This window comes from Notamacropus eugenii, chromosome 1 (genome assembly GCF_028372415.1).
Source record: "Notamacropus eugenii isolate mMacEug1 chromosome 1, mMacEug1.pri_v2, whole genome shotgun sequence".
In the NCBI taxonomy this organism is placed as follows: domain Eukaryota; kingdom Metazoa; phylum Chordata; class Mammalia; order Diprotodontia; family Macropodidae; genus Notamacropus; species Notamacropus eugenii.
This window is the reverse complement of record NC_092872.1, coordinates 272,322,981-272,343,125: the sequence shown is the minus strand read 5'-3', so window position 1 is coordinate 272,343,125 and position 20,145 is coordinate 272,322,981. Positions and strand designations below refer to the sequence as shown.

Genomic DNA, 20,145 nt, shown 5'->3' with positions numbered 1-20,145 from the left:
TTGCCTCTTCCTACTTTTCCAGTCTTCTAACATTTTACTCAATTCCAAGTAATCTGTAATAGGTGACTATGGCCTCTTTACTCTTCCTCACATAAGACATTCAGTCTCCTCTGTCCAGATATTGTCACTGACTCTCCTCCAGGCCTGTTACTCTCTCCCTCTTCATCTCCACATCGTGGCTCCACTGGATTTCTTTTAGCTAAAATCCTATCTTATATCAAAAGCCTTCCCTAATTCACTTCAGTGCTGGAGCCTTCCTTCAATTCATAATTTCCAACTTTTCTTGTAGAGATCATTGTTTGTATATAAGTGTTTGCATAGTAGTTCTACATATAGACTGCAAGTTCTTTGAGACTGTTTTGGCTCTGTGTTCATTTTTATTTTGTTTTACTTTTATCTTTATTTGAATCATCAGTGTTCTACACAGTGCTAGAATATAGTAAGCACATATTGTTGACTTGATTTAACATGTAGATAGACAGACAGACAAATAGACAGATAGATTGATCCTACATTTATCAAAATAGCTAGTAAATGTTAGTAGAAACTGAGGTACAATGCTAATCTCCTTTATTAGAAGCACTTAATTTGGGAATCATGTTCTTGGGAATTGACATCAGATAATTCCTTCATTTATTTTAGACCATAAGAAGAAAAAATGCAAACATTACTTTATAATTTTTCAGGATGAAAAGTATTTTACACAGTTGTCCTATGGGAACAATTTCTCAGTAAAACATTTTACGTGCAGGATAGCCCATGTTCTATATGTTTGAGATGAAAAACACATAACAATGAAATGCACTCATCTCACTGAGGGGACACTTACTGTAATTTTTTTTTAAAAAACATTAAATCAGACTTGAGGTCACAATGGCTCCCAGGACAGAGGCAGGCATCCTAGCTCTTCAATTAAAAAAAAGTTTCAGATCAAGTCATGATTAATAAATAAAAAGGAAAACTAAAGTAAATTTTCTACCCTATAACTTGACCTTGAACAAAATAGTGAACCAAAAACCCATGGCCAGTAGAAAATAAGACACAAGAAAAGTCAGTGCAAAAGTAGGCAAACATGTCAGCATCATGCTGTACATTCAAAACCAGGTCAGAGACATGTGTAGACCAAGTGCAACAACTTTCACACCAGAAACCTTCAAGCTTAAGGACCCTGTGATTTGTAGTACTCTGTTTTGAGATACCATAAGGTACCCTGACATCAAATGTTCTGAACTTAAAAGTTTGGAATAGCAAGGTAAACTTGAAACTGAGGATGAGCACAGAACCAGGAGACTGATGTAAAGATCGTGCCTCCCTTCACTCAAAAGTTCAGCAGGAAGTTGAACCTTGCCTTTGCACAAAGGCAATTAATTAATTAGGTAATTAATTAAGGTTATAGGGTAAGCAGAAGAATATGTGGATCACTCTAAAGAATTAAGATAAATCCACAGATATTCCCAAACCTCACCAAAAAGGAGAGAATGAGGCTAGAATAATTGCAAGGAGAGATGCAAAATGGAAGAAAAAATTAGTTTTTCATAGAACTAAACGAATACCTAGAGGAAATGAAATGAAATAAGAAATGAAGTAAAAGTTCTGGAGGACAGAAATTGGAAATCGATTTTTAAAATATATACACAGAAGCAGAGATCATCTCACTTTCCTATTTGTATTCCCATGGCTTAATGTTTTTTGACATAGTAGGCACTTAATAAATACTTTTATCATTCACAAATATTTTAGATAGAAAGCAGTAAACCTTGCCTTACTGTTGGTGTTGTTCATCTTTCATTTTTTAAAAGTACCAGTGGTATTACAGGCTGATGCCTTGACTTGAACGTGAATTGGAGTTAAATGAGACAGTGTTGCACAAACATGTTGGTCTCACTCTCTCTTCCAGTCATTGAAGTCTAGTGACAAGGCAAAAGTCTGGACAACCTGGAACGCTGTGGATGTCATTAGAATCTTTGATGTCTGACCAAACTCTAAGCTTTCCACAGAACCTGATTCAGCTACCTTCATGTTTGTTGGAACAAATTGTACTCTTCTTCCCATTCCACTAAGGGAAGTCTTCAAATGCTTGGGGTAGATACTCCCCTAACCAGCCAATGTGTTTACCTTCTAAGTTAGCCCATCTGCCAAGACAATTTAACTGGGATGTGGCTGCTGTGCAATAAACAGCTTCTTGAAGTCACAGGTAAGAGTTGGGTGACAAGTAAATAACCAAAGATGGTTGAGCAGCCCTGAAAAGAGACCAGCAACTCCTCACAGCAAAGATGCTAGTCCTCACTGAACACCTTATATACCCCAAACCTTACCTTACCCAATAATTGGACTCCATGAAAATTATTTTAGACTAAACATAGACTAATGATTCTATAAGGTAGCAAGAAATATTAGAACAAAATAGAATATTGAAAAAAAGAGATGTGAATGTATGTTATTGAAAGAAAGCAAGCAAGAAAGCAAGAAAGAAATACAGAAGGAAAGAAAGAAGGAAAGAGGATAAACTTACCTAGACAGTGTGGCAATTAGACTATTTGTATAACTATTCATTTGTCCCAACTCATTTGGATCCTGGTTGTGGACATGACTGGATCACTTCCCAAAGTGTCTTTCTTGTCTTCCTATAATTTCATAAGGATATCAATTACAAGATCATTTAAAACCTAATTGGTATTTAGATGATCTAAAAATCCAAAATGCTATAGTGGTTTTAGACAATTATCCAGATAATTTAAGCTAAAGTAAAATACCTTTAAATCAATTCCAAGAATTTTTATTATTAAAAAGATACATTCTGCCATAAACCTTTAGTGCAGTTGTCATTCTACATCTTGCCAACTACAAAATAATATTCTGTGGCAACAAGATCCTAGGCGTGTGTGTGTGTGTGTGTGTGTGTGTGTGTGTGTGTGCTTTTAAAGAACTTGACATCACTGTAAAGGCCTGTGCATATATTTTGCTAATCTAAAGAAATTCTGGCAATATATATTATTATGGGGAAAGATGCTGACATAGAAATCAGTGTTCATGTTTAGATGCTATATCGACTTTACTTATTCTTTTATTAATTTATTTTTTCAGATAACAAAAATATTTTTGAGCCTTCCTTCTCTATCCTAATTGGAGACAAAGAAAAACAAAATAATAAAAAAAATTTTTATAAAGCAAATTTCTATACACATAATGAGTAGTTAATAAATGTTTATTGACTGACTTACTGAGCAGTGGAGGACTTGCATGAAGGCATGAAGAATTACACTGAATGAAAGGGCATATATGGGGTCAGGTCTACATCTTGAAGGATATGCTCACATTGATGGGATCACATCTAAGAATGGAAACACATCCAATATCTAAGTCCATCATCAAGTATTGTTAATTATAATGATGGCAATTGTTGCATTTACTACATTCTTTCATACTGTTCATTGTCCTAATATTTTAAATCCAAAAATCAATATTTTTAACATTTTATTTCTAATATCCTTCTTAATAACTACTAGCAAATAAACTCATCCTTTGGAAGTAATATGTGAACTAGTGTTACAGACCAAACATTCAATGAGGCTTCCCAACCCTGAAATCATCAGCATGTGCTTACCAGTCCCTCCTGGTAGATTCATCATGCTAAACTGGACAAAAAATGGATTCATTTTAGGCAGCTAAATGACCCATTTATAAATTATAAATAGCAAACAAAATGTCTTCACATTTAACATTTGGTGCCCCTCCATAGTGTACAAGCCCATGACAGTTTTTCATTACAGATGAAAGAGTAGGCTAATAGATTTAAAGCTTGATATCATCTTAGATGTCATTATTCAGTCTAATCCTCTCCCTTTACAGATAACACAACTGAAACCTAGAGACATAAAATGCTTTGCCCAAGTACACATAGATAGCAAGTGTCAAAGACAGGATTTGAACTCCTATCCTCTTACTACAAAGTTGCCACTTTTTCCGTTGAACTCTAAAGAGCTTGCCAACATGCACCACTAATTTGTGTTGCTTGGCTATTTATGAAAAGATGAAATTGTTCATCCCTCACAGAGGTTACCATGACTGTTGTTGAACATTGGATCAAATAGTACAATACCAAGATTGTTCATTTAGTATTCTATGGTCTACAAATGGAACATCTTCACGTAGTATGACTCACCACTACCTAATTAGATCCCTACAGGTCACTCATCTTTGTAATTTTTCAGTAATAGGTTGAAACTTTTTTTTCCTCCATCTCTTGTTTTGTCATGATTTTTTTTAAATTTTCTGGGGGATATAATTTGGTTTTTTCTTAAAGATAATTGGAATGCTTTTATCTCGTTCCTCTGTCCAAGAAGATGAAATATCAAAAGACATTAAAACACAAAAATCAAAGCAACTAATACTTTTTCTCTATTAATGCTGTGGGATATAATCTGAATTAACAACTTTCTATATCTTACTCATTCATCCCCACTACAAGAGACAGCCAAGGTGAAGAAAAATTATGTAAGTTTTGTCTGTTGTAGTAGCTTCTGCATAGCAATCATCCCAAGGAAAGCAAGATAGGAATGAAACTGCAAATTTTTTAAAGTGTGAGTGGCACATTCAATATGTTCTGAAACTTCATCAAGTTTTCCCTGGAGAAATATTTCAGAATGAACAAAATGTACAAGCTTTAACAAAAGACCCATCAAATAGAGATTAGGGTCAAAATTTAACACTCACGTTTCAACCCCTGCATAGAAACACACATTAAACTTTAATAATTAATTGAAAGAGATTTTTTTAATTATTCCCCTAGAATAATTGCAGTGAATTGCAGTGAAACCTACTGCTTCATTTTAGTGCCTGGTGAGATGTGAAAACAACACTATAACGCAAAATTTATTACATGTGCATGTATATGTACATGCATGGTGATTATCCATACATGTATATATGCATAGTATATTTTCCATGATATATATGATCGTTTTTTGTGTGCATGTACACATATGTATGTATATATCTGTGCACCAGTATTCATGTGCATTTGTGCATTGTAATACATGCATATAGCCAACAAGCTTTTTAAAGCACTTAATTTAGTAGGCACTATGTTAACTATTAGTGATTTAAATATAATTAAAAAGTAAGACCATTGCTGCCCTCAAGAAGTCTCCATTCTTAGGAGAAAAGGCAACAAATAAAAAAACAACAAAAATAGGAAGGTAGCAAGGTGGAAGAATATATCCGCAAAAGATTATGGTAGAGAAGTCTAGAGAATGAATTGGTTTGTATAGGCTTTTCCTCAAAGTGGAGATTCCAGGGAAGAATTCACCATTGGGAGAATGATACCTCAGTAGAGGAGGGCGAAGGAAGTCTTAGTCATGGTAGAGAAGTGTGGAGGATAGAGAATAGGGCCCTTACTGGTGATGAAGTGCAGATAATATATGTTTGTATCTATGTATATGTGCATATATGCATGTATATATATGTGCATGTATGTATATATATGTATATATGTATGTGTATGTGTGTGTATGTATATATATACGTATATATATATACATATATATATATACGTATATATATGTACACGAGAAAAACAGATATCCTTACTGGTCAACCAATTGACAATCATTGACTAAGAGCTTGCTTTATTCTAAACCCTTTGATAGACTTGAGTATACATAAGTGAAACAGGTCCTGACCTCAAGGGGCTTCTATTCAGATGTAGTGTTGTTGATGCAGTTGCTCAAAAAAATCATAACCATTGTTTGAAAACATTTACAAAATGCTTCATATACATCACCTTACCCAGTGCTCACAACAATCTATGCAGTGGATGAGGAAACAGAATAAGCAAGGTTAAGAGGATTGCCTGAACTGGGTACCATCAAAGGTGGGATTTGAACCTAGATTTCCTAATGCCAAGTCCAGTGTTCTCCAAGGTACTATTGCTACAAATATGGTCACTGAGTCCATCCCTGGATAAAGAATAAAAATATAGAATGTTCACAGGTTTCACCCTAACCCAGTCACTTCACAATTCCTGGATGGTACTCTGGTAATGACTGACCTAGGTCTTGAACACACATCTTTTTATCACAAATTCAGTATTCATTTGATACTATCACATTGGGTAATTATGAAGTGCTAGGTGATTTTCTTAATGCACTAATTTTAATCACATGTTCACTCATGCAATGAAAGATTCATGTATGATTTAAGGACCTGAAAAATTCTAAAAATCTTAAATCTTCAAAACATAGAAGTATTTTATTATTTAATTGATGAGGAATACAAAAAGGGACTCACTTCTGAGTCCATAGGCAATCAAAAGTCAAACTCTAGAGTAGACAATCGTTCTCCAGGGAATTATGCTGTCCTCAAGTGTACTTACAGAAAGACATGAACAACAATAGGATCCATGGGCAAAGATGACTTGCAGTCTTCATGATTACTGGGAACATCTACATTTAAGTACTGAACTTGAGGTCCATGAGTGTCCAAGAGGGCTGTGGAGAGATTTCAGAGATCCATGAATATGTATGGGAAAGATACTTAAGTGGTGCAGTGGATAGAGTACTAGGCTGGAGTCAGGAAGACTCATTAGCTATGTCATCTTGGGTAAGTCACTTAGCCATGTTTGCCTCATTTTCCTTATTTATAAAATGAGTTGGAGAATTAAATGGCAAAACACTCCAGTATCTTTGCCAAGAAAACCCCAAATGGGGTCACAAAGAGTCACACATAACTGAAAAATAACTGAACCACCACAATGAGGATGGGTGATATTTTATTTTTTACTAAACTCTTACTGAAATTTAGTGTTTCCTTCATTTTTTATAAATATGATTCCAAGAAGGGGTCCATGACACACAACAAAGGTTAAGAACTTTTGTTATATACTGAATGGATAACAGACCCAGAGAAATATATGGTTTGCATTTTCACTTAAGTCCCACAGACTAATTTCCATGTATCCATCCATTCATCCATCCATCCTTCCATCCATTCATCCACATATACATATATAATATGTGCATATATACATAAGAATCTCTTCAAGTGTCTTTGGCAACATTTTGGTTTTATGTTCACTCAAACAGGTCTCCATTTTCAGGTTAATTCAATAAGCATTTATTAAGTATCCTTTATTGTATCCTGGAGACTTTAAAAAAAAAAAAAGGAAGAAAATATCACCAGCCTACATTCTATGGAAGTTGGTGATTTTAGAGCTCCTAAATGTTTTCCTACTCTGTCTTGTAGTCCCTGGGGGCTGTCTCCCAGGGATACTTTGACATTTGAAGATACTTTCTCTCTTTTCATCTTCTATTTCCTTCTGGTGCAATTAGTCCCAATTATTCCATTGGCCCTAGGCCACTAAGGAGATCCAAAGAGGATGTGGGAAACAAACTCTCTGGCTGCCACTCCTGGGATAAGTACTTGTACCTCCCAGGGAGAGAAGGGACCCCTCACTCCAGAATCGATAGAAATCGCATTAATTCCTACTGTAGATGCTCTGGGAAACTTTATCTGTATAACTCAAAGTTGTCAGCTAAAAAGTTTGCCCTCTAGCAACACCAGCCTGAATAGATTTTTCAGTACCTCTAACTTTCACCTTCTTGCAAAAGCATTTGTGTTCTTTGTACTAAGAGAAATTATTTCCATTAAATCATGCTAACGCTCAATGAAAATTAGCCGTTGATGCTTCAATTAATGCTGTAATCATCAGTCATCTGTAAAGAATAATGTCATCAGCACAAAGGAAGACCAATAACAGCCTGACCATGCAGGGGAATTCATAAACAAATACAGATATTTCCAAAGTGTTTGGAAGAGGGAAATGGATTATTTGGAGTCCATCATTTTGCTACTTTGCATTTGGTCTGGCTCCAACAAAACATCTCTGCCCTCTTTCCCTCCCAAAAGGAAGGATAGCATGAGAAGAGAGAAGAAGAGAAAGTAGCTTTGAGGTTAAAATTCTGCCTATGGTGCCTTATTTTTGGACTTCTATCCTAATATACAATTAATGCCAATGGATACCTCCCTTATGGAGACATCACAGAGATATATAAGCAATTTTTGTAAAATTATTTTTTCTGTCTTCCCAAGAGGTGGGAGTTTGGCTTTGGCCCCTCAAGACCAGGGGAAAGAAGGTCCTCAGGCCATGATGATCTTTCTTGCTAATGAAAAACTGGAGGAAGGTTTCATCTTATTCTCCTTTGAAAAATGAAAGCATACAGACTTCAAAAATGTTATGCTTAAAAGGACTTATTCATTAAATATAATCCCTTTAGCCTTTCCACGCAGAAAATGACAAGGGAATGTGATTATCCATTATGGAGAAGGGGGAGGCAGTCCATCAGTCTCCACTGGCGGATTCTTCTCATCAGTCAGGTTCATTGGTCACCTCAACTTCATCTTCCACTGCTCATGCTCTGTTACTCTCCCGAACTGAAGCTTTCTTCAGGTCTTGTCAATCTTATTTCCATGACATCTCTCATACCTATTTCCTTCTCTCTGCTTGCATCACAACCATCTTAATCTAATTACTTAACACTTCTCATATATACCATAGCAATAAGCCTACTAATTTGTCCTCTTACATCTAGCTTCCTGCTCCCATCTTTCTCACAACCAACCAATTTGGTATTCTGAAATCAGCAACATGATCATCTCATCCCATCTACTCAAGAAGTTTCTATGACTCACTAGTGATTCCAGAATAAAATATGAACTTCTTTCTTCTGCAATTATATACTTTCATCATAAGAGCTCACCTTAACTTTTGAAGGTGATCACACATTATTCTGCATTTAAAAAGTTTACCATTCAGCCAAAGCCAAAGAATATATGTTTCTCTACACAATAAATCCCATCTTTGTTCTCTGTGCCTTTTTGCATCTTGTCACTTACAGCTAGAATCTCTGCCTCTTAGAATCACTAGGTCCTTTTGAGATCACCCCAAGGTTCAACCTTTACGAGAAGAATTTACTGATTCTCCAGTGACCCAGCAAAAATTTCTTTACATTTATTTTGTGCTACGTGTTCATTTTGTGTGAATATTATTTCATCCTGGTACAATACATATTCCTTGAGGCCAAGAACTGCTTTTTTTTTGTCTTTGTATGCCACACCTCTAACCCAGTACTTGTCACATAGTAGTGGCTTATTAAATGTTAATTGAAATGAATTGATGAACAGAACTGAATGCTAAAGCTAAAAGGGAATTTCTAGGTGATACAGTGGATAGAGTACTAGACCTAGAATAAGGAAGATCAAATTTCAAATCCGGCTTGATTCATAGATGTGTGATCATGAACAAGTCATTCAACCTCTGTTTACCTCAGTTTCCTCTTCTGTCAAATGAGGTTGATAATAATAGCATCCATCTCCCAAGACTGTCATGAGGACAGAATGCAATATTTGTAAAGTACTTTGTAAACCTGAAAGCCCTGTAAGAATGATAGTTCCTCTTATTATAGGTCACAAATCTAGAACTAAAAGGGAACTCAGAGTCCATCCAACTGCTTCATTTTACAGATGAGTCTCATAGGACCCAGAGATGGGAAAGGATTTTTCCAAGGTTGCAAAGGTAATAAATATCTGAGGCAGAATTTGAACTAGACCCATTGATTCCAAAACAAGTATTATTTTTCACAAGCAAGGACAGATAAATATAACTGAGAGAGGCAAAATTCAAACCTAGGTCCCCTGAAACCAAATTCAGTACTCTCTACATTGTACAATATGCACTGTGCCATATTGTTTTATTTAATATTAAAAACTGCTGATTTATAGCAAGATTTGCAATGATCCTCATAATTACCTTGCAAAGTCTATGCTTTAAGTATATGAGGTGTTCAGGGAGACCTAGTACCTCTGGTGTAAAGGCTCTACAGACTTGCCTATCTACCTTTGATATCTACCTGCCCCTCAACTCTCATCTGTGGTTCCAAAGAGCTGTAGCACGCACAGCAGCCATAACCTGGTAAACCACCTCAACCAGACAGGCTAAATCAGGTTGAGGGTAATAGATGGGCTTCAATTCCATCAGTGAGTTAGAGGGATGCCTACCTCAAGCTTGTGAAGATTTTCCTAAATGGACTGGGCAGATGAGAACAACTTCCTTCATGAAGGAAGCTGAAGCAGGTACTATGGAATGCTTAGAGCTGGGTCAGACATTGGAGATGCCAAGGTCATCCACTGCATCCTAGACCATCACCAGTAACCTTGACTTTTGTCCTTCCACTGGATTTCAATAACTCGGGAAGAGAGAGGACAATGACTTTTTGTAACTCTGTCTCATTTAAATCCAATATACATGCATGTCAAGACATCATCCCATAATGTCACTGGACTTCTTCAACAATAAAAGATGAACAACAAAGTTTAAACTAGAAGGAGTACTATTTTCTTTTTGCAGATGAAAAATTCAGATTCAGAGAGGATAAATTACTTGGCCTTAACCTTCAAAGCATCTGTGTTCCCAGTCCAATGTATTTACCAAGGTATTATGCATCTGATCTATACGGTAGATTCCTAAAAATTAGGAACACTCATATTGTCATATTAACGCTATGATGAATATCATAGCTGAGACAGACTAGCTTTTCAACTTCAAAATATATCTGATATCTTTCATTTATAAAATGACTAATAGATTACAAGAAAGCAGAGGGAGCTTCCTTCACCACTGTCCTGAGAGGAAAATGGTATAAGTAATACTGTATCCATTTCACAGATATGTAAATTGAGATTCATATATGTGACACAGCATGCACAGTCAAACTGCCAATAATTGACAATGCTGGTGGTCAAGCCTGGGGTTCCTATCTCCAAGTCTTGAACTCTTCTCACTAGACCATATTCCTCTAAGTTAGCAAATGGCAGGTTGCAAAAGACAGTTAAGGCCATTTAAGCACTTAAACCTGTTATCTGGGATCTTATAACATGGTCTAGTGACAAGTGTTAGGTGGAACTGAACTTAAGGATGTCATTTGTTACATAGTCTGGATATTCCCTGATGTGATGTGATTCCTGATTCTACCGTCTAGCCAAACTGACATTCTTGTTCCTCCTAACAGCACTGGATCTCCCAACTCCACACCCTTGCACTGGTTGTCCCCTATGCCTGGAAGGCCTTCCCTCATCATTTCCACCTCTTAGCAATCCTTGTTTCTTTTCAAACTCCATTCAAGCTCTACCTTCTATGAGAACACTTTCCCAACCCCAAATGCCAATGTTCTCTCTTTGAAAACTGACTGATTTTCATTCTTTATTTATCTTGTATATACATCTATGTGAACATGCCATCTCCTCAAATCATACTTCACTTCAAAAGCATTTGGAAAGTTCTGACTATGTGCTGAGCACAGAAATCAAGGCTAGATGTATGATTTCTTTGGTGTGGGAAGCTCTCTAATAAGACCTTCCTCTCCCCAATGCAGTTCAACAATTCTGAAACTTAGAGTGGTAGAAAGCTGACCCAGGAGATATACATACACACACACATAGAGACACACACACACCCACTCACACTCACAAACTGTCCTGTACTTCTAATGAGGGAAGCATCATGTACATAAATACCTTCACATAGAATGCACTGTAATATAGAACAGATGGAAGGCAGCTTTACAGAGAAACTCAATAGCACCTAGGAGAACTGAGGAAAGGCTTGTGTAGAAGCTGACTTCTGATCTGGATCTTGGAGGAAATCAGGGATTCTAAGAGGCAAAGATGAGGAAAAAGAGTTCCAGATATGGAGATAGCCAATACAAAGGAATGGAGATAGGAGATGGAGCATAGTGTGGGAGAAACAATAGTTAGGCCTGTATAAATGGATTGTAGAGTCTACATCCCTCAGGGTAGGAAGAGGAAGATGGAACTCAAGCCACTGAAGAGGATGATCTATTTCATTCTTTATATTTGCGTTTCCAGTCTAAAACTTCTCAGCAAAAAGAAGACACTTAATAAATGTTTATAATGAACTTGGAAAAGAAGGCTGGAGTTAGATGGTGAAGAGATTAAAATGCCTGAGAAATTTGCATTTTATCATAAAAGCAACATGAACTTTAGACCATTTAGAGCAAGGAAATGACATAGTTCATAGATCATGTTGGCTCGTACTTCTAACTATAAAGGACCTCAAAAGCCATCTAGTCAAACTCCATCATATTACTTATGATGAGTATAAGTTCGTGAAATATTTTCAAGATTATGTCTATATTGAGTCCCCGAATTGTGAATATATCCCAAGATTTTGTCCTGAGTCCTCTTCTGTTTGCTCTCTGTAATCTCTACATTGGTGGTCTCATCAGCTCTCATGGATTCAATTAGCTTCTCTCTTCTGTATATCCAACCTCAGTTTCTATCTCTTGAGCTCAAGTCTCACATTACCAGCTGTTCAGGGTTTTTTTAATTTTCTTTTGTTATAACTTATTTATTTATTTTTAGTTTTTAATAATCTTTTCCACAAGATTTTGAGTTCCAGATTTTCTCCCCACTCAGCCCTCTCACACCCCAAAACAGCGTTCATTCTGATTACCCCTTTCCTGGATCTTCCCTCCCTTCTATCACTCCTCTCCCTTCCCTTATCCCCATCTTCTCTCTTTTCTTGTAGGGCAAGATAGATTTCTATACTCCATTACCTGTATTTCTTATTTCCCAGTTGCATGCAAAAACAATTCTCAACATTCATTCCCTAAACTTTGAGTTCTAACTTTTTTCCTTTCCTCACTCCCCACTCATCTCCACTGTGATGGGAAGCAATTCAATATAGGCTATATATGTGTTGTTTAGCCAAAGTCTTCAAAATAGTCATGTTGTGGAAGACTAACTATATTTCCCTTCATCCTATTCCATCCCCCAATTTATTCTGTTCTCTCTTTAGACCTTGTCTCTCCTCCTAAAGTGTTTACTTCTAAATACTCTCTCCTCCCATTTGCCCCCCTTCTTTCATACCTCCACCCAACTTATCCCTTTCTCCCTTACTTTCCTGTAGTACAAGATAGATTTTCATACCAAATTGAGCATGCCTGTTATTCCCTCCTTAAGCCAAATGTGACAAGAGTAAGGTTCACTTTTTCCCTCTCACCTCCTCCTTTTTCCCCTCCATTGAAAAAGTTATCTCTTGCCTCTTTTCTGAGAGATAATTTGCCCCATTCCATTTCTCCTTTTTTCCTCCCAATATATTCTTCTCACTCCTTAATTTTAATTTTTAGATATCATCCCTTCCTATTCAACTCACTCTGTGCCATCTGACTAGACAGACAGACAGATAGATAGATAGATAGATAGATATAGATATAGATAGATAAATAGATATATACATATGTGTGTGTGTGTGTAAAATCCCACCAACTACCCAAATATTGAGAAAAGTTGAAAGAGTTACAAATATTATCTTTCCATTTAGGAATGTAAACAGTTCAACTTTTGTAAGTCCCTTACGATTTCTCTTTCTTGTTTATCCTTTCGTGTTCCTCTTGATTCTTGTTATTGAAAGTCAAATTTTCTTTTCAGCTCTGGTCTTTTCATCAAGAATGCTTGAAAGTCCTCTTCTTCATTGAATGACCATTTTTCCCCTGAAGTATTATACTCAGTTTTGCTGGGTAGGTGACTCTTGGTTTTAATCCTAGTTCCTTTGACTTCTGGAATATCATATTCCAAGCCCTTTGATCCCTTAATGTAGAAGTTGCTAGATCTTGTGTTATCCTCATTGTATTTCCACAATAATCGGAATTGTTTCTTTCTGGCTGCTTGTAATAGTTTCTCCTTGATCTGGGTACTCTGGTATTTGGCTATAATATTCCTACAAGTTGTTCTTTTCAGATTTCTTTCAGGTGATTGGTGTATTCTTTCTATGTTTATTTTACACTATATTTCTAGAATATCAGGGAAATTTTCCTTGATAATTTCATGGAATATGATGTCTGGGGTCTGTTTTTGATCACGGCTTTCAGGAAGTCCCATAATTTTTAAATTGTCTCTCCTGGATCTATTTTCCAGGTCAGTTGTTTTTTTGAAGTCATTAGCTTCCATCTGCTCCATTCTAATTTTTAAAGAACTAATTTCTTCAGTTAGCTTCTGAATCTCCTTTTCCATTCGGCTGTTTCTACTTTTTAAAGCATTCTTCTCCTCATTGTCTTTTTGGGTCTCTTTTGTCATTTGAGTTAGTCTGTTTTTAAAGGAGTTATCTTCTTCAGTATTTTTGTAGGTCTTCCTTAGCAAACTATTGACTCAATTTTCATGATTTTCTTGCTTTTCTCTCATTTCTCTTCCCAATTTTTTCTCCACCTCTCTTATTTGATTTTCAAAATCCTTTTTGAGTTCTTCCATGACCTAAGGCCATTTCATATTTATTTTGGAGGTTTTGTATGCAGAAGCCTTGACTTTTAGATCTTCCTCTAATGATATGCATTGTTCTTCTTCATCCAAAAGGATGGAAGAAAATACCTGTTCACCAAGAAAGTAACCTTCTATAGTCTTATGGTTTTTCCTTTTTGGGGGGCATTTTCTAGTCAGTTACTTGAATTTTGAGTCCTTTGTCAAGAGGAGGGTATACTCCAGGGGACCTATAAGTTCTCAGTTCCTCCAAAGTGGCACAATCAAGGGAGGGGAATTTACTCTTCTCCTGGCCTGAGCTCTAGTCTTGGAACTACCACAACTTTTTTGCCCCATATCCTTTCCAAAGCCTCCACCAACTCCACTACTCCAGTGCTCCTCTTCACCCCAGGGCCACCACTCAGGACTGAGACCCAGATTGCCTGCTCTATTCCCCCATAGGCCAGGGACTCCAAAAATGGTTGCTGCCACCACCTGAGGTTACCTGAGGCCAGGGTTAAGGCACCTGTTCCCTTCTCATCCAGGTGCAAGCACGTTCTCACTGACCTTTGAAGTTGTCTTTAGTGTTTTGGGGTTGAGAAGTTTGGGAACTGCTGTTGCTGGTGGTACCCTGAAACCTGTTCAAGTCCTGCCCTTGCCCTGCCACGTGGTCGAGGCTGGACTGTACTTGGTTCCATGCCTAGTGCGATAGATCTTTCCTGTGGACCTTCCAGGTTGCCTAGGTCTGGAAATCTCTTTCACTCTATTGTTTTGTGGCTTCTGGAGTTCTAGAATTTGTTTAGAGTCATTTTTTTACAGGTATTTTACTGGCTGTGGGGTGAGTGCTCTCACAGTTGTCCTTCTACTCTGCCATCTTGGCTCTATCCCCCCTTCCATATTGTCTAGAGGATTTTTTAAAATACATCATGTCCAAAACAGAATTTGCTGTATTTTCCCTCAAACCCATCTGTATTTCAGCCTTTACTATTTCTGGAGAGGGGACTACCATCCTTCCAGTCCCCTAAACTCATACTCATAGTGTTATCCTTGATACCTCATTCTTATCCCACTTTTCCAATTGGTTTCCAAATCTCATCCTTTCTAACCACTGTAATACTTTTCACATCTATCAACTTGTCTAAACTCATATAGACATCCATCATCCTGGACCAAGCTTTTATCCCTCTCATCTGTACTGCTGCAATAGCATTAACTGATTTTCCTACTTTAAGCTCCTCCCCTACTCTGATTCATCCTCCCTGCAACCACCAATGTGATTTTCCTATATAATTTCCTCTGGGGAGACTACTCACAAATTTTCACTTGAATTAAATACTACTATTACCACTCTGTAGGGGAAAGTGTGAGGAGCTAGACTTTCTAGTACTATATCTCCTGAGCCACTAGCAGTGTGTTCTTCATTAATAGCTTGCTGTAAAGAAATTTGTTGAGAATTAGTTCAATAACATTTGGTTATTGAACTCCCTCTCCCAACCTGATAGTTCACTCTCCCTTTTCATACATGAGGTTCCTTGAAAAACTAGGTTCAAATATGAAGTATGATAGTAATGAAGCTTCTGTGTAATTACCACATGTGACAAAGAGGTTAACTCCCAACTGCTGGCTCTGGAGGTACTTTTATTCTTTCATGGCATCCTGATGAAGTTTACTCTGGAATATGATATCAGTAATAGATGAGCTGCTCTACTGCTCAATCAGGATAATTTCTAGCAAGGCATAGCATCTCTGCAGTATAGTTGGTTTATTTAGACCTCTTTATAGGCTCTTGTTTCTCAATTGGATGGTCAATCCATTGTCAGATTGGGGTGAGCAAGTCCCTCAGAATTGACTCATAGCTGGTCACAACTGCTGTTGCATTAGGACACAGCTCTGATCATGCAATATCTCTAGTCCTTACTAGGACTAGATCATAATATGCGAGTTCATTTCAAAGTTGGTGCTTGGTTCTTTCCTCACTCATGGAGCTACTGATTCTACCACCAATAAAATCTGATGCCACCTCTATGAAGTGTTGGGGTCTCTGATAGGACTCCTGAATCTACTGAATTCACCAGGTTACTTGAGCACTTCATATCAGAATCATTATTCACTTAATATCAAAAATGAAAGCATATAAAGGCAAACAACCACTATGTTCATAAGGACGCATGATAAACAGTGGGGAAATTTGACCTTTGCCTTCTCCGCTCAACAATTCAAAGTTGTTTCCACAGGAAAAATTCTGAAGCAAAAGAGACTGAGTTCACTTCTTTCATATTCACACTTATTTCCAGCTCAAAAGCTCTGAAGTCATCAGTTCTAACATTGTAAATAATTGGAAATATTTTCATTATAACAGAGTATCAACCCCTGAGTCACTTCCTCATAGCCAGAAACTGGGTCCCCTAAGATTCTATGTTCTTGAAGAGGAAGCCAACAGAGAATATCTATATAGTCTTCAATGGCTGCTCCTCATAGTCCAACCTTCTTAGGCAATATTCCAAAAGCTTCTGTGTCACTTTCACTTTTTACCTATTTCCTGCAATATCTGGGCATTTGAACTTCTCCCCAACATGCTTCCTTGCCCCTTGTCCAGTATCATCAGGCACTATTCTCGTCTTCACACTCAACCCATTCTCACAGTCCAGCCACACTGACCTACTTCCTGATCTGGAATTGTGCATATCATTTCCTATTTCCTTGATGTTACAATGCTTGTCTCCCTTGCCGGGGCTGCACCCCCACTTCAATTCTATCTCTTAGGATTTTTAGTGTCTCCTGAAACTTAGCTCAGATACAATGCTCTACAGGAAACCTTTCCTCATTCCTCCCACCTCAACTACCAGTGCTCTCCCTCTCAATATCATATTCATCTACTTTGGATATAATTATATTGGTACACAGTATCTCCCCCAATAGACTATAAATTCCTTGAGAGAAGATTTTTACTTTTGGCTTTGTATCTGTAGAGTCAAGCACAAAGCTTAGTACACAGTAGGAGGTCAATAGACATTGATTAATTCATTAAGTGATTTGCGTAGGTGAGTATGCAAGCATCAGAGATGAGGTATGAACCCTGGTCCTCTGACTTTAGAGGCAATTTTCTCCCATTATACAGTGCTGCTCCCATAGAATCAGACAGTATATATTGAAGAAGGGAGAAATCAGAGTTCAAATGGACCTAAAAGATCATTTAATCCCATGTCTTCACTTCGTAAGCCCTCCAGCATGGTTGTGACTTGTATAAGCTCAGCTGTATGGTGAATTTAGGTTCTAAAACTCTAATCTCAAAGTTTGTTTTTCCCACTACACCACCAGAGGAGAATTGATTTTATTGATACAGATCTCTTCTCCCTCTTTTGCCAAGAAATTTGCCTTCTGCCAGTTTTTTTTTTAATTTTGTTAAAATATTTCAGTGGAAAAATTTTCATGATCATGGTTCACTAAAATAATAATAAAAATAAGCCAAAGTCATGTGAAAGCAAATCAAAATTAAATAGTAGTGTATAAGAAAACAGATCAGAAGCATTCAGAGAGTGAACTCAACATTATTCTTTAGATTTTAAATTTTCATATAGCTATTCATCAAAGGAGTCTATGATTTTTCTTAATGGTTTTATTGTCCATTTTCTGTGTTAATTTATTGATTTGTTTTTATGAGGTTGTTATTGAGTTCGTATTTTTGAAATATCACAGTTCTATCACTTTTACAGTGTGATTAACCTTGAGACCAAGGTGATGGTCAATAGATCTTCTTAATGACTTGCTGTGGCCAAAAAAAAAAAAGGTTATCTTTTTAATTATGATGAGGATAATCATCTCTGAATTTCACTATGTGGGTCTTAAGAAAACTGAAATAAAAATCTGTCACCAATCTCTCATTTATAGGCATTTCAGCTTGGTGGAGCTTGCCTGAAGACACAGGTGTCAACTTCCAGACAAATGACATTAGAGGAAGAATTTAGTAGACATGAAGTTTCTTTCAAGCTAATAAGACTGTTTTTAAATGAATGAATGAACAAATGAAAAAGGTATTACTAAATTAAATGTGTCAAACTTTATCTGAGTATAAAAGGAAACACAATCCTTGCCCCCAGTGAGCTTACATTCTAATAGGAGAGATAACACATAGTGGAGGTGTGAACAGGGAGGGGAATATTTTTTTTTTTTTTGCAAATTATGAGAATGGTGAGTGTAGTCAAAGAGAACTGGAGGTAAAGTGACTATGTTATTAATTTAATTGGTTTACTGGAGATCTGGATTTAAAAAATGATTTATTTTGGAAATTAAAAAGAAACTGGCTAGCCCTGCTTACTTTTTGAAGTCTTATGCAAAAGACTTTCGTTACTACTTTGTTTTCCTTTGTCAACTACATGTTTACCAATGCCAGCTTTTATGCTCTACCAATAGGCGTAAAGTTACTGCATTGGAATTCAAACCCAGTGAAATGCCTTAGCATAATAGATTCTCAGAGCAGAAAAGAACCTGAGATCATCAAGTTTAGCATTTCTAACAATGTAAACCTTGAGGTCTACCTAATATGCTTGTGGGTTACAAGGAAAATTGTCAATGCTGGCAGCACTGTGTCCTCTGAAATAATAAATACACAATTATACATATTTATAACATGTAGTGGTTGAGGAAGGCAGGGAAAAGGTTTGAAAAATAGACATCATTCACTCAATGCTACTTTGCTGTTTTCCTAAATTGATTTCCTTTAACTACAACACTTTGTACAGAGTTGTTTTTTTTTTCCTAAACAGAAGACCATTAACTATTTTCAGCAACACTTATTATTCCCATTTGAGAGATGAGGAAACTGAAAATTTTAGGATTTAAGTAATTTGCCCAAGGGCACCTAGGTGGCACAATAGATAGATTGCCGAGCCTGAAGTCAAGAAGATACCTCTTTCTGAGTTAAAATCTGGCTCCTGAGACTTACTAGCTGTTTGACCCTGGACAAGTCACTTAACCCTGTTTGCCTCAGTTTCCTCCCATGTAAAATGAGCTGAAGAAGAAAATGGAAAATCACTCCAGTTTCTTTGTCAAGCAAACTCAAATGGGGTCATGAAAATATAGACATGACTAAAAAAACGACCAAGCAAAACCAAGTTTTCTCAATGTTACAGTTATTAAATTTCATATTTAACTTATTCCAATCCCTAAACTCTTACTACATTGAAGAAATATAGAAATGAAAATAGAGAAGAGTAAATACCTTCATAGCATCTCGTCATTCACTAAGAGGTCATCAACCATATGTGGGGTTTGTAGTTATTCTTTTGTGTAGAGAATAAAAGAGATATTGTGATCTATCAGAAAGATAACTTACTTAGGACTCAAAGGACCTTTGTGCAAATCCTGGTTCCCTCTATTAGTACCAATGTGACCTTAAGCAAATCCCTTAATCTTTCTGTGTTTCACTTTTCTCTTCTAAAAAAGTTGGGGTTTGGACAAGATAACCTCTAAGGTACCTCAGACCTCCAAGTGTGTAATCTATAATTTTTAAGGGAGACCTTTCTCTCTGGCATGCAAAATGTAATGCTGTTATTTCTGTAATGATTCCAATCCCATCCTCTCTCAGAGCTGTGGCTAATTGAAATGGAAATCAATGTAAATGTGTGTAGATTTCAGACATTATGCTAAATTGTATCCCAAATGATTAAGTGGTTTCAACTTTTATCCTACCAGTGTTGGCACACAATTGAAAACACATTTCCAAGTTATGTTTGTTTTGACTCTTGTTTAGAAATATTTCAATAGAATTTTCCAGGGAATTAACCAAAATTTGTCCTTTGTGACCAGCTGGAAATTGACATTTTTGAAAGTGGGTAGGATGAA

General features: G+C 36.7%; 1 long non-coding RNA gene across 1 annotated transcript; it reads right to left on the bottom strand.

Moving 5' to 3' along the window:
* Positions 1 to 3,227: 3,227 nt before the first annotated feature.
* LOC140525138 (uncharacterized) lies at positions 3,228 to 15,030 on the bottom strand. The gene is made up of 3 exons (XR_011973939.1): positions 14,872 to 15,030; positions 6,374 to 6,488; positions 3,228 to 3,331 (listed from the first exon to the last, which is right to left on the bottom strand). It is a non-coding gene; the product is annotated as an uncharacterized lncRNA (long non-coding RNA).
* Positions 15,031 to 20,145: the final 5,115 nt, after the last annotated feature.